At 42.0% G+C, this 12,215-nt stretch overlaps 1 protein-coding gene across 4 annotated transcripts in view; it reads left to right on the forward strand.

The window, feature by feature from the left end:
* Positions 1 to 593: 593 nt before the first annotated feature.
* LYPD6 (LY6/PLAUR domain containing 6) overlaps positions 594 to 12,215 on the forward strand; it is a 124,365-nt gene continuing 112,743 nt past the window's right edge. For all 4 annotated transcript variants that reach the window (XM_059166825.1, XM_059166826.1, XM_059166827.1 and 1 more), the window contains exon 1: positions 594 to 813. The gene's annotated coding sequence lies outside the window, so the exon portion shown is untranslated. The remainder of the gene's footprint in view (positions 814 to 12,215) is intronic.

Raw genomic sequence — 12,215 nt, forward strand, 5'->3', positions numbered from 1 at the left:
TGCCTCCCAGGCTTTCTCCCACCGCTCCATCACCCACCCCGCGGTCTCGTCTTCTATTGCAAACGTCAAGCGGTCTAGATCTGCCCTGGGTTCGGAAAGGGACTTGATTTTCAGCTCTTTAGGTGCTGAAAATGCGGCCCTGGGGATGGCCAGGAGTAGGATTTGGCTGGGGCCATTTCACAATGCCAGGTTTCCACCACTCAATTGCTAGCCAGGGTGCAGCGAGCCGCCTAGGGGGTCGCTCACAGGAAGGGATCGGTGCAACCTGAGCAAACACTGCTGGTTTGGAACGCTCACTGGGAACGGGCTTCAACGGCAGGTCTCAAATCCTCTCTGTTCCGCCCGCCGAACGCGGACCCCACTGCCCGCCGGAGCGCGGAGCTGGGAGCCCCACCTGCAACCGGCGGTCTGCTCCTGCGGGCTGGAGTTTGCAGACTTGGCGCTCAGGCCGACTCTCCCGGAGTTGGGTCGAGCGCGCCCGGCCAATAAGCGCGCCCCGCGGAGGGCTCGGCTCCCCCCGCGCGCGTTGATTGGTCCCGCGGCCCGCGAGGCAGGGCTGGCCGGCCCGGGCTGCGGGCGAAGGCGAGTGCCCGGCGCGAGTGGGAGTGGCGCGCGCGCCCCCCGCCGACCCCCGCCCCTCCCCGCCGCGTTCTCTCTCCTTCCTCCTCCCTCCCTCCCTTGCTTCCTCCCCGCACTCCCCGGCTCCGGCCGTGCGCTGGTGGGGCTCCGCATTGCACACTCTGGGGGCGCCGCAGTGTTCGTGGGATGGGGAAGCGGGCTGCCGCTGGCGGCCGGAATCCGCGCGCAGCCCGGGTGAGTAGAGGCGGGCTTCCCGGGAGAGCACAAAAGGAGACTGGGTTGGTGCCAGCGGCCCTAACTAATGCGGGTTCTGGGCGCCCCAGCAGTGGGCTTAGTCCCCGGAACTACCCAGTGCTAAGACACCCATCCCCACCCCTTCCCGGGGCCCGCGGAACTGGGGTCCTCGCCTCTGCATCCCGCTCCGGTATTCTGTCCCCGAGTGGGCAGCCAGTACTGAGCGCAGCCTGGGCAGGTCTAGAGGGGCGTGTGCGTGCGAGTGTGTAGTGCGGGCGCACAGGGGGTGGCATGGAAATATGTCAGTAGCTGCCAAGTTCAACGCCGGAGGAATCTTTCCCAAGAGTAATTCAGCACCTTCTCAGGGCCAAGTGTACGTCCACCAGGAACTCCAGCTGGAGGGAGTTCCTGCGGCGGAGTGGCAGCGCCCCACATGTTGCTGCGGAGGGTGGGGGGGTGTCGATGGCCTGGCTGCGCCCACCCGGGGCCGCTGCCCAAGATGCGGTAAGCTGGGGCGCCTCCAGCCTTTGCGGGAATTCTCCAGGCCCTCCGACCACCCACCCGGGCGACCCGCAGAAGGGGCCGTCCACCCACAGAGCCAGGGCTTCGCCTGGGCTTGACTTGGCGATGTGTTTTTCTCTCTGGTAACAGCAGTTCAGTTGATTTACATTTGGCTAAATAGTCAGTTTTAGCCTAAAGCTCTCTATCTGTGGGTCTGTCTGACCGGTTCCGACCCCCACCACAGTATCATTATCTCCCCCCCGCCCCCCCCCCCGCCCCGGGCATCTACCCCTCTCCTCACTTGGCCGTACAAAACTTGATGTTTCTACATGATGGCATCTGGCGTGGTCTCAGGTATCTTAAGTGTCACAATCATTTGCCATTTCCTTGGGACTACGAACACTCGTATAATTTGGGGGGGGGTGCTGTTGAGCGGGCAGCAGATCTTAGGTAGCGATTTGTTGGTAGGATAGCACTGACCTCCCAGAGCATATGACAAAAAGAATGTTAAGCTTCTCCCTCTGGTAACCTACCCAAAGTGTGACCTCCAAAATTCAATTTTCTTTGTGGGAGACTAGGGAGTTTAGATTCTCCAGGGAGCAGCTTATTTCTTGTTAAATTGAACTATGGTGACATACACTCTGTTCTGCTCTGCTCTGGCCAGCCATTGCAGATGCCATGATATTATTAGAGCAATTCCCTTAAAGCCATTACATTTTCTTTCGAGTGAGAGGACTCAAGATAGCTGCTTAAAATTTTGGATCTGCACCTTATTTCTCTGGAAGACATTAATGGTTACTGTATATGTGCTCACGTGTACCAAGTTTGCAAAAGATATTTGTGCAATCGTCCATGAAATGGCTTAATGCACATTTATGTTAAACCCATTTAAATGTAAAACATCTATCTGTTTTCAATTTTAGTTTCCACCTTGACCAAAGGCATCAGACTGAAACAGGACTTAGAAGAGGCTTCCTTGTTTAAACAGAGATTGTAGAGAACTCTAGTCCTTAGAGCACACAATAAGCTCTTTGAGCTTGTAGGTATACAAAGGCTGTAAAGATTGTGAACTGGTTCTTTGGGTTAAAAATATCAGAAATGTATCCAGACCAAAAAAATGTAGATAGGATTCTTGGGTCTACATTTTGAAGCTGTTGACAATCTTTTGAAGATGAATGTTTATATTACAGAATGCATAAATGGAGCTGATTACAGGCAAATAATGTCAAGGTATCATGGTATACAGTTTACATAGCACACTGAGATCTGCTATTGAAGTGTCTGTGAGGAGGTTGTATTTTTGTCACCCCCATTTTACAGGTAGGGTAGCTAAGGCTGTTGGAGATTATGATTTTTCCAAGGTGAATAGTAGAGTTCATGTTTTTTCCTACCTTCTTACTTTCATTGCTCCCTCCCTTCCTTCATGTGGGCTACTTCTTCAGTGTCTTCCTAGTTCTAATTTCTGCATCTCTTTTTATTATTCAACCCATGGCTTTAGGACCATTGTGTACCAGTTCCAAAAAACTTTGCTCTCTGCTAAATATCATTTAAGTCCCACTAAGATGTAGGCTGATAAGGATTTAAGGAGAAAGCTAATGTTTTTAAGGAACTATCCTCTTCAAAGTGTTATATAATTTTTGTTAATGAATAGTTAAATATACAAGTAATCAAATCCCTAAAGAATGATGTCCTGATGGTAGTGTTTCAGGAAAATCATGGGACCGGTAGTGATAAAGATGTTTGTAATAGTGACAGAAATATGTAAGTCTTCCATTTTATAAGCAGAAGCTCCTCATAAACTCTATAGACTATTACAAGGAAACCCTAATAAATGATTATTTCATTAGTGCCATTCTTATGTTAAAAAGAATTGACAAAACAGATTACTTAAATAAACCCAAAACCAGTCAGGGAAAAAAAACCAAAAACGCATTTATCAAGAAGTCCCAAAATCCTCATTAACGAGTGCACAAATGCAACAGAAGTATTGATTAGAAGGAAATCCTATTTTTAATTGCATGGTTAGCAATAAGGAACATAGAGATGCCTATCTGCCTATCTGATTATTATTAAAAACCCATCATTTTCAAATCTTTTTTTGGGAAATTATTGCTCACAATATTGATTTGTAACATTGTATAATATTTGTTAAGATAAATAGAATTAATTTTGTTTGCCTTAATGTAGAATGTAGGTAGGTATTGAGTTTCCAAGTAATAAGTCCTAGTTAAGTATCTGGGCTTTGGAAGTGAGTCTTGGCTTCACATACTAACTGTGGGACCTCAGAAAGCAATCGAACCTCTCTGTGCTTCAGAGAGGCACGTAGGAAAATATATACGTTTTCTTGTGTGTAAAACATGTATAGTAATGACACCTATCTCATGCAGTTTTTGAGTTTATCTTTATGGCAACATTCAGTGAGCATCTACTAAATGCCAACACTGCTGTAGGTGCTAGGGATACATGGACAGACTCCTCGCCCCTGTTTACAGTCTAATGCCTGAGAATTAATGACACGATGCTTGTCAGATACTTAGTGTGGAACGTGACACCCAGTAAATGTCCCATGATTGTTACCTGTTGGTATCTTATGTTCATCCTGGAAATGTTCACTGAGTGAGTACTTTGCAGATGCGATGCAGATTGGAGCACATAATAAGGAATATATATATTTCAATTTAATTCGATACTCTAATGGGAGAGAGGACTCCAAAGAAAGACATCAAGTACGTAATCAGTTCTCTGAAAGATAATTCAATGCAGACATGTAAGAGGAAAAAATGGAGATAAATACTTAATTAAATTATCCATAAGAAAGTGGGGAGTAGAATTTCTTTATGATAACTTATGATTAAAAAAAGGGCTTGTTTTCAAGCTATTTGAAAAACTGATTACAAAGGAAAAAAAAACTAAAATGAGCTCTTACTTAGATATATGTAATGAAAAAGAAAATTTTGAAGAGTCAGATTACTGATTCAAGCTTGCAAAAGGTGACAAATCCCAGGCACACAAAAATAAGAAAGCCAATCATGAATTTGAAAAAATCCTTGCAGTGGATTCCTAAAACAATAGGGAAAGATTCTTAAATACTGTGAAATGAGAATTGTGGAAGCACCTGGCCTACATCGTACCAAGTATATACTCACAGATTTAAAAAAAACAAAAAACAAAAAACGGTGTAAATGAAATCCTTGCTTCACCTTTCACTGAGTAATATTCTTACACCCAGACTTTCCCAAGCAATAATCATATAGGAGGAAACAGACAAAATGATAAATGCTCAGGACATTACAGACCTAATCCACAGACTAGATAAAGAGAAATCACTAAGACCAGGTGGCCGTTACTTTAATTTGTTGATGAATTTAGTGTGGAAGTGACAGCTCTCTGGGGCTTTGGCTGGTAACCTTAGGATTCCTGTCAGCAGAAAGGTTGACTTTTTTTTTTTTTTTTTACCCTTATCAGGTTTCTATAAAAGAAGAGCTAGACGGATACTGGAAGTCAAATTCTCAGGCACACATTACACATAGAGTGAGCAGATTGTTTTTCATGAAAGTGGAAACATAGAACTAGAAAACATCTATTGACATTTGAAAGTAAGAGACTTGGGACAGAAAGTAATAAGCCCAAAGACTATGTAATTCCCCTAACCCCCCAACCCCCCACCTGCTCAGCCTCATTCTCTCTCTTGCCAAGAAGGCATGCAGGCTAAAATTAAAAATAGGTTCAAGAAATGTGTAGGTATATGTGTGAGTGATTGCCACATAATAGGTTTTTAGGGGAGACAGAAGTACTAGGCAAGGAATTCTCATCTTTTGACAGACCTTTCAGAAGCCATAGATGTAAGAGTTCTTAAACCCAGGATTGTCCTGCCGTCTCTGCCATGAAGAAGAAAATCAAGATTGTTACCTGAATTATCAAAACAAGTATCTTTAAGCAATTCTAAATGATTAACAATATAGTTATTATGTTTGAGCGGCAGGATATTGGGTGACTATTTTCTTTCCTTTTTTTTTTTTCCAAGATTTTTAATTTATTTATTTTACAGACAGAGATAACAAGTAGGCAGAGAGGCAGGCAGAGAGAGAGAGGGAAGCGGGCTCCCTGCCGAGTAGAGAGCCTAATGCGGGGCTCAACCCCAGGACCCTGAGACCACAATCTGAGCCAAAGGCAGAGGCCCAACCCACTGAGCCACACAGGTGCTCCATGGGAGACCATTTTCCAAAAATGTATTTCTTAATGTTTTTATGCATAGAAGGTAGGAGAAATAAAGATTGCATTATTCTCATCTCACTTTTTCCTTTTCAGTACTGAGTTGTATAGTAAGTTAGAAATGTATTTAAGTTTCCATCAAGACATCTAGAAATACTAGTTCCTTTATGCCATTAAAGCAATTTAAATAATTATACATTTACTTGCACTTACAATAATGGCATTTATTACCCTCTACTTTTGTTTATATGGCTTTTTATCTACTGCGCTCTATGTACTTGGCAGGATTATGTTAATGGTCCATTGGCAGAGAAGCAGAGCCCAGTAAAGTTTAGGGGTCTAGGTTCTCCTGGGTTGTAATTCTGCCCCACCAGTTTCCAACTCTGTGACCTTGGGAAAGTTATTTAGTTTCCTCCAGTTTAACTGGTTGCCATTAACTAGCTGGGTGACCTTTAGCAAGTTAGTCCCCCACTGTCTGGACTTCATTTGCTTCAACTATAAAATCAAGGGGCTGCTCAAATTAAACTTTAAATTCCCAGGTGAGTAGGTGAGTAGGAACCAACACTTTTTTTTTTTTTTTCCATTTAAAACTACCCATTAATGCTGACCTACTAAAATAGTTTTGAGCAACTGAAAGTGTGGCATAATGTTGGTATTTAAACCAAACAAAGTTAAACAGAGTTTTTGGCTTCTGAGAGCTGAAATCTATAATCAATAATTTAAAAGATACAGCACATCTTCCTGGAATTTGTTCTTTTCTTGCTTTGTAGATCTTCACTGTTCTTTGACTTGATTATTCATGCAGAATACATTCAATTTCTTAGAATTTTTCTATCTGGAAGAGGAAAAAATCCCACTTTCAAGTGTTCAAAAAATATTACTACTTAAAAATACTGGCTTTAATAGAAGTAATACTCTGCATTTATGTAGTATCTTTCCATGTAAGATCAAAGGACTGGTATTAGAAGTACATGGTTTTTCTTTTATGTATAACTTCATAGAAGAATTTTCTTTTATGAAATTCTTTTAATTCATATTCCCAATCACCCAACTGAGTGAATTTCCAGAAACTTTTGTAGCAGTCTGACTCTTGGTCACACATGTCCTTGGTTAGGATGTCCTTATATCCATTACTTCCCAACTGACAATCTTTTCACCCTTCAGGTCCTAGTTCAATGCATGCTTCCAACAGACGCCTTTTCTCCTGATTGTCCTCTCCTCAGTAAAAATTTTACTCTTTTACTTATGCTTGTATTTCAAACCGACATGTTTCTTACATGTAGCTTATTATTTTCATAATGTCTTATTTCTCTTGAATGCCAGCAGAAGCATATTGTCTTACACAGAGTAATCCCTCAAAAGTATATGGAGGAGAATTAGGACTTTCATAGAGAAGAAGCTGTAAAGATTGGATGGGAGCATCACAAAAGATTGGTTGAGATGGAAGGGATGGATTGGTTTGCTAACCTTTACTTGGCTTCACTTCTCTGCCAATGGAAAATCTAGTCTCTGGATGTCCATGAAGAACAAATACTACAAGCCATGACTGTTCTCTTCAGAGACGCTTCCCTACTTTTGTTTCCCAGAAACACCTTCTAGTATTGAGGTTTATATGGAACAGACTCCAAGCTGCTAGTCACCATGACGGAAGGCTTGGGAAAGATAGGTATGCCATCTTCACAGGTGGATATAAAAAACTGGCTGATCACACTTTCATACTAAGATGTACTGTGCTTTTTAAAGTTCACAGATCATTTCAGTTCAACAAAAACAACAGAAATACTGACAGAAGAAAATAATCATTCTCCTTCCTATCACCCAGATTTATTATCCATATGTCATTTCTTAACCCCTCAATGGTGTTGTCTTTAGGTTACATGGTGGCTCCCTAACTATGCATATCGCATATGTTCAGTGTGTTTGAGTCTTATTCTAGTAGAATAAACTAGGGGACAATATATCACATGTGCTATATATAGCTAAAGATATACAAAATCATTCTACGCTATTGAAAAACTCTTTTACAAACCATCTCCCATATGGCCTGCTTCTCACCAGAGACCGTCACTTGCATAGTTAGGGCTGCCACTTTAAAACGGAGACCTAGACAAGGCAAGATTCAATCTCTGATAGCCACTCTTCTTCTTTCCTGTTCCATTGTCATAGATTGGAATCACAGCCAGCTGATTTACAATGTTGTTTTAAGGAGCCCCAGGTGAGATGTGGCAGGATCAACATCGACTCCACCCAGTTCTGAGAAACAACTGTGGGTTCATCTTGCACTGTTGCTGGTGTTTGTTCTGTGGCATAGCCAAGCCGGTAAAGGGATGAGCAACAGGATGCAAAAGATATTTTTCCCACCAAAGCTATTTAGAGGCACAGCTTTCTAAATGAAGGCCAATAGGTAGCATCTGATGGAATAGCATTAAAACAAAGATACATTTTGTAATGGTACTTTCTTCTCAGTGTGGGAACTCTCTGAGAAGGACCTTTGCCAGAATGGGTTATTTCTAGCTAGGCTGAGCAAATTCAGGAAATGCTGAGTGCTATATAGCAAGCCTGTGGGGGAACTCATCTCCCCCAAGGTCACTCTGACACAGCAGGAGGGTTGCTGAGCTCTCTAAGGTTGACTATGGAAGAGGAAAAAGGAAGAGTGAAGAAAAGGAGCCAAAGGACTGAACAATAAGGAAAGGGTCACCTACTTTATGATCAGTTTGAGAAGATGTTCCCTAGCTGGTCTGATTCTAGTCTTATCTGGGGAATCCCTAGAATAAATGTGAATAAATTTGAGGAGAAACACAAAGCCCTATCTGCCTTAAATTATATGCTGTGTTCCTGCCATGGCCTCCATGAAAGCCGCTCCCTGGTAAGTCTTTGTTAAAAGGCTTGGGTGGGGGGGTTGGGAAGGACACAGTCACTAATGAATGAATCTGAGCCCGTTAACAGCTACACACATTGGTCAAGTAGACAAGCAGAAGTTGAGGGAATGTAAGGGGAATCTGAGGGGAATGAGATAGAGACTCAGGAGAGGCGACCATTTTGCAGTGAGATCTGAGTGGAAAGCAAAGGTGCTGGGCTCTGTGCTTGTTTCCCCGTATTACCTAGACTCCAGTCATGCTATTCTGGCTTATCAACCACGAATTAATTACCGGATCTGGGCCAAACAAGTTAACTTTGAATGTCTGTTTCCTCATCTGTGAAATTATTATACAAGATCAGCACTTCTCGAACAGGATCTGCAAGAAGAGTCACCCGTTCTGTGGAATGTTGAAGGCAGAAAAAGGGGAGTGATGGCGCACTATGTTTGGGAAACAGTGGGTTGAATTGTAATTTTTTTTTTTTTTTTAAGTTGCAAGACTTTGGAACATTAGTGGCTGAATATCATCCGAAATGTCTGAAAGGAAATGTACTACTCAGTGAACCCCAAACCTCGTTGACAATAGCACCCCTTTTGAAGGCATATCTTGAGGGTCAGTGTTTGTTATGACATACTCTATTGGATTAGCTGATGTCTGAGCTTGTTCTGGGTTTTCGATTCTCTGAATCTATAGTTAGTTTGTCTCTCTTCTGTTTCTTTTCTAGCTAGCCCCTTGCTTCTTACCTAGAAGAGTTTGTGTGTTGTTTATAAACCTTTTGATAAAAAATGTACTCTGTTAGAAAATCCCTGCATCTAGTTTAAGAGTGGAGCACACTGAGAGAGTGCAAAGCTGCAAGGTATGCAATTTCCTCTTTCCTTTTATATTTTAGACTACATAAAATCACCAGCAGTCAAAACACAAATAACGACTTTCCCAAACACACCCATACCTACACCCACACACCCTTAACAAAAATATTGAAACATTTATGCTAATAGAGGGGATAAGATTTCAGAAAAGCACAATTTGCACAAGACCCAGATTTTATTCTGGCAGAGGAATTTCTGAGCAAAGCAATGCAATTAATCACAGAGCTGTAACAGCGAGTGAAAGGCAAATACTGAATGTATACAAAATGTGCACTGCTCTTCCCTTCATCTTCGGGATTCCAGAAGATGTTTATCTTACCTTGCCCCACCAATACCAATCTTAGATTTTATTTTATTTTTTTTTTAAATTTGGCTCCTGCCAGATTCACCCTTTGGTTGATGAGGACCTGATAAAGAAGCTGCAGTGTTCTGAGGAGGGTGGGGCAGCCCTTACGGATGTCCACGGGATAGCATGGCTTGGTCTGGATTTCCGCCTTTCCCTACTGAAAACTACCACCTGCAGAGGTGGTAGAGGGCGGAGGAATAGAGGGTGGCCATTGTAATCTCTTGCGCAGGAAGAGTAAGGATTCCCACTGGTTGTTTTTCACATTGTAATCACTGCACTTTGTGAATTCTCTAACATTAGGCTAATCTGAATCTCTGTATGTTACCGTCTAGGTAATTTACAGCAGATGATTTACAGTGGCCTATGCGTTGGATTTCCTTCAGATTTTTTTTTTTAAGATTTTTTATTTATTTGTTAGAGAGAGGGAACACAAGCAGGGAGAGTAGGAGAGGGAGAAGCAGGCTTCCCGCTGAGCAGGGAGCCCGATGTGGGGCATGATCCCACGACCCTGGGATCACCCCCTGAGCCGAAGGCTCAACTGACTGAGTCACCAAGGCACCCCTTCAGATCTTTAAAAAAAAAAAAATTATGAGGCAGTGTTAGGATATAAAGGCCAAAATCTGATACCAGTTTCACTTTACAATTGAATTTACATTTTCTGCTATTTCTAAGTGTTAGTTATGTGTCCTCCTCCATTCTAAATTTTTAAGAATCTTCGTCAAATGTTCTGTTGTTTGAACCCAAGCTTATCTCTGAGGAATCATCGATATTCCCATTTAATTATTCCTGTCTTGTTTAAAAAAAAAAAAATTGGGATTAGCTGTATCCATTTAATTATATTTTTAAACTCTAAATCTAATTTTGAAATCGGGTGGACAATTGGTAAGTATTTCTGTTGCCAAATGATAAAAGGCATAACAATATTGGCTTAATGTGGAGGGCTCATGTTTCCTCACCTCGAGTTGTCTTGACAAGGATTCCAAGCCACGCTGTGCTCTGGTTTTTTAATTCAACACTCATTTTTTAGAAGCCACCTTTCCTGTTCACTTAAACATATGCATGGCTCCTTAGTTCATCAGTCATTGCAAGCCCTGGCACAAAGTACATAGATACTCACTAGATTTTTGATGGGCAGAGACTCTCCCTACTCTGTTTGCCGAATAAATGAGCAGATCCACTCATGAATAGTGCTCTCTGTAATTGTCACCACTGTCCCAGTCATGTAATCATTATGTGACATACAACCCTGTGTTTGTTAACAATTGAAAGTACATTTTTATAACCTGCAAATAGGATACTAGTGTCTAATGTTTATTTTCTGTTTTTAAACAAATACACAGGTAAGAGAATTCTACTTAGTGGTTCCCATAGAAAACAGAAGCATTGTATCTGAGCAGTTGATTCAGTTCTTCAGCAGCTCAGTGAATTTTGGAGGAGATGCAGGTCCTCTCACGTAGGGGTGAGATGCTCCCTATGGGCCCGAACCTCAGTGCCGTAAAAACGTTAGGTAGGGTTTGTTTTGGCATGTGATAGCATTCCCCTTTTGGGATGCTCAATCATTTTATGGATGAAAGATTTCCATAAAATTCTATGCTTAGTCTTCAAATTATCTTATGTGAAAAAGAATCTAGTGTGTAGTTGGTCTGTAGTTGGTTATTGATGTTTTTATAGGAAACGCTCTGGATGTGTAGAAAGATTGAACCATTCCTGAGACTTACTGACTAGTCAGTCTCCCTTGTTAAAGGCTAGTTGTTCAGGAGATGACAGGGTGTGTGCAGGGGAGGGGAAAGTCTCTTCCTTTCTCTGTTGAACTGACCCAGTTTTGTAATTCCCTAACAGTTCCTCTCCGTCATCACCATTCTCATTGCTTGGCATTGTTGATTTATTAAAAGCACCTGTCCATTTTAATAACCAACCTAAGGGAGAAAACCCCCCCAAAACCAAATAGCTTGTTTTGGGGGTTGGCACTGAAATTTTATGTGCTGTAATTTACCTGATAAATTATAGCATTGAGATTTCCTCCTCCCGTCTTTTTTGGGCAGGTAGTTGTATCGGTATTTTGGCAGCACTTAGGAAACTGTCTCTTATTGGTGATTTTGAGAATTGTTCATACTTGAATAGAGATTATGAGCTTAAGTTTAAATAGCTTTGAAATCTTTTAAAAATGGTTACATCTTAATATTGCATCACCACCGTCTACATTTAACATGTCCAACACTTTGAATGACCTAACATTTTACATTTGCCAATGTAAACATAGCAGTAATCAGGCAACAAGTACTTTTCTCTGGGCCCTATCCAGGGATATAAAAAGGAACGGTAAGGCATGGCAACTGTCCTTACAGGACTTGTAATTGGTTTCTGTCTTTCGCTTTAAATATTTGAGGATCAATTTGTGTCAGTCACAGTTCAAGGTGGAAACACAATGGCGAATTAAACATGCAAAATCTCTGGGGAGAAAGCAGTGACTAACGCTCACAGAATCCCTGTCCCCTTAGAGCTTACATATTACAAGGGCGGAGGCAGAAAGTAAAGAAATAAATAAGAAAATATGCAGTATGTTAGATGGTCATAAGAGCCTCGGAGCAACTAAAGAGGGGAGGAGGGAGTGTCTGA

Source organism: Mustela lutreola, chromosome 3 (genome assembly GCF_030435805.1).
Source record: "Mustela lutreola isolate mMusLut2 chromosome 3, mMusLut2.pri, whole genome shotgun sequence".
NCBI classification, from domain to species: domain Eukaryota; kingdom Metazoa; phylum Chordata; class Mammalia; order Carnivora; family Mustelidae; genus Mustela; species Mustela lutreola.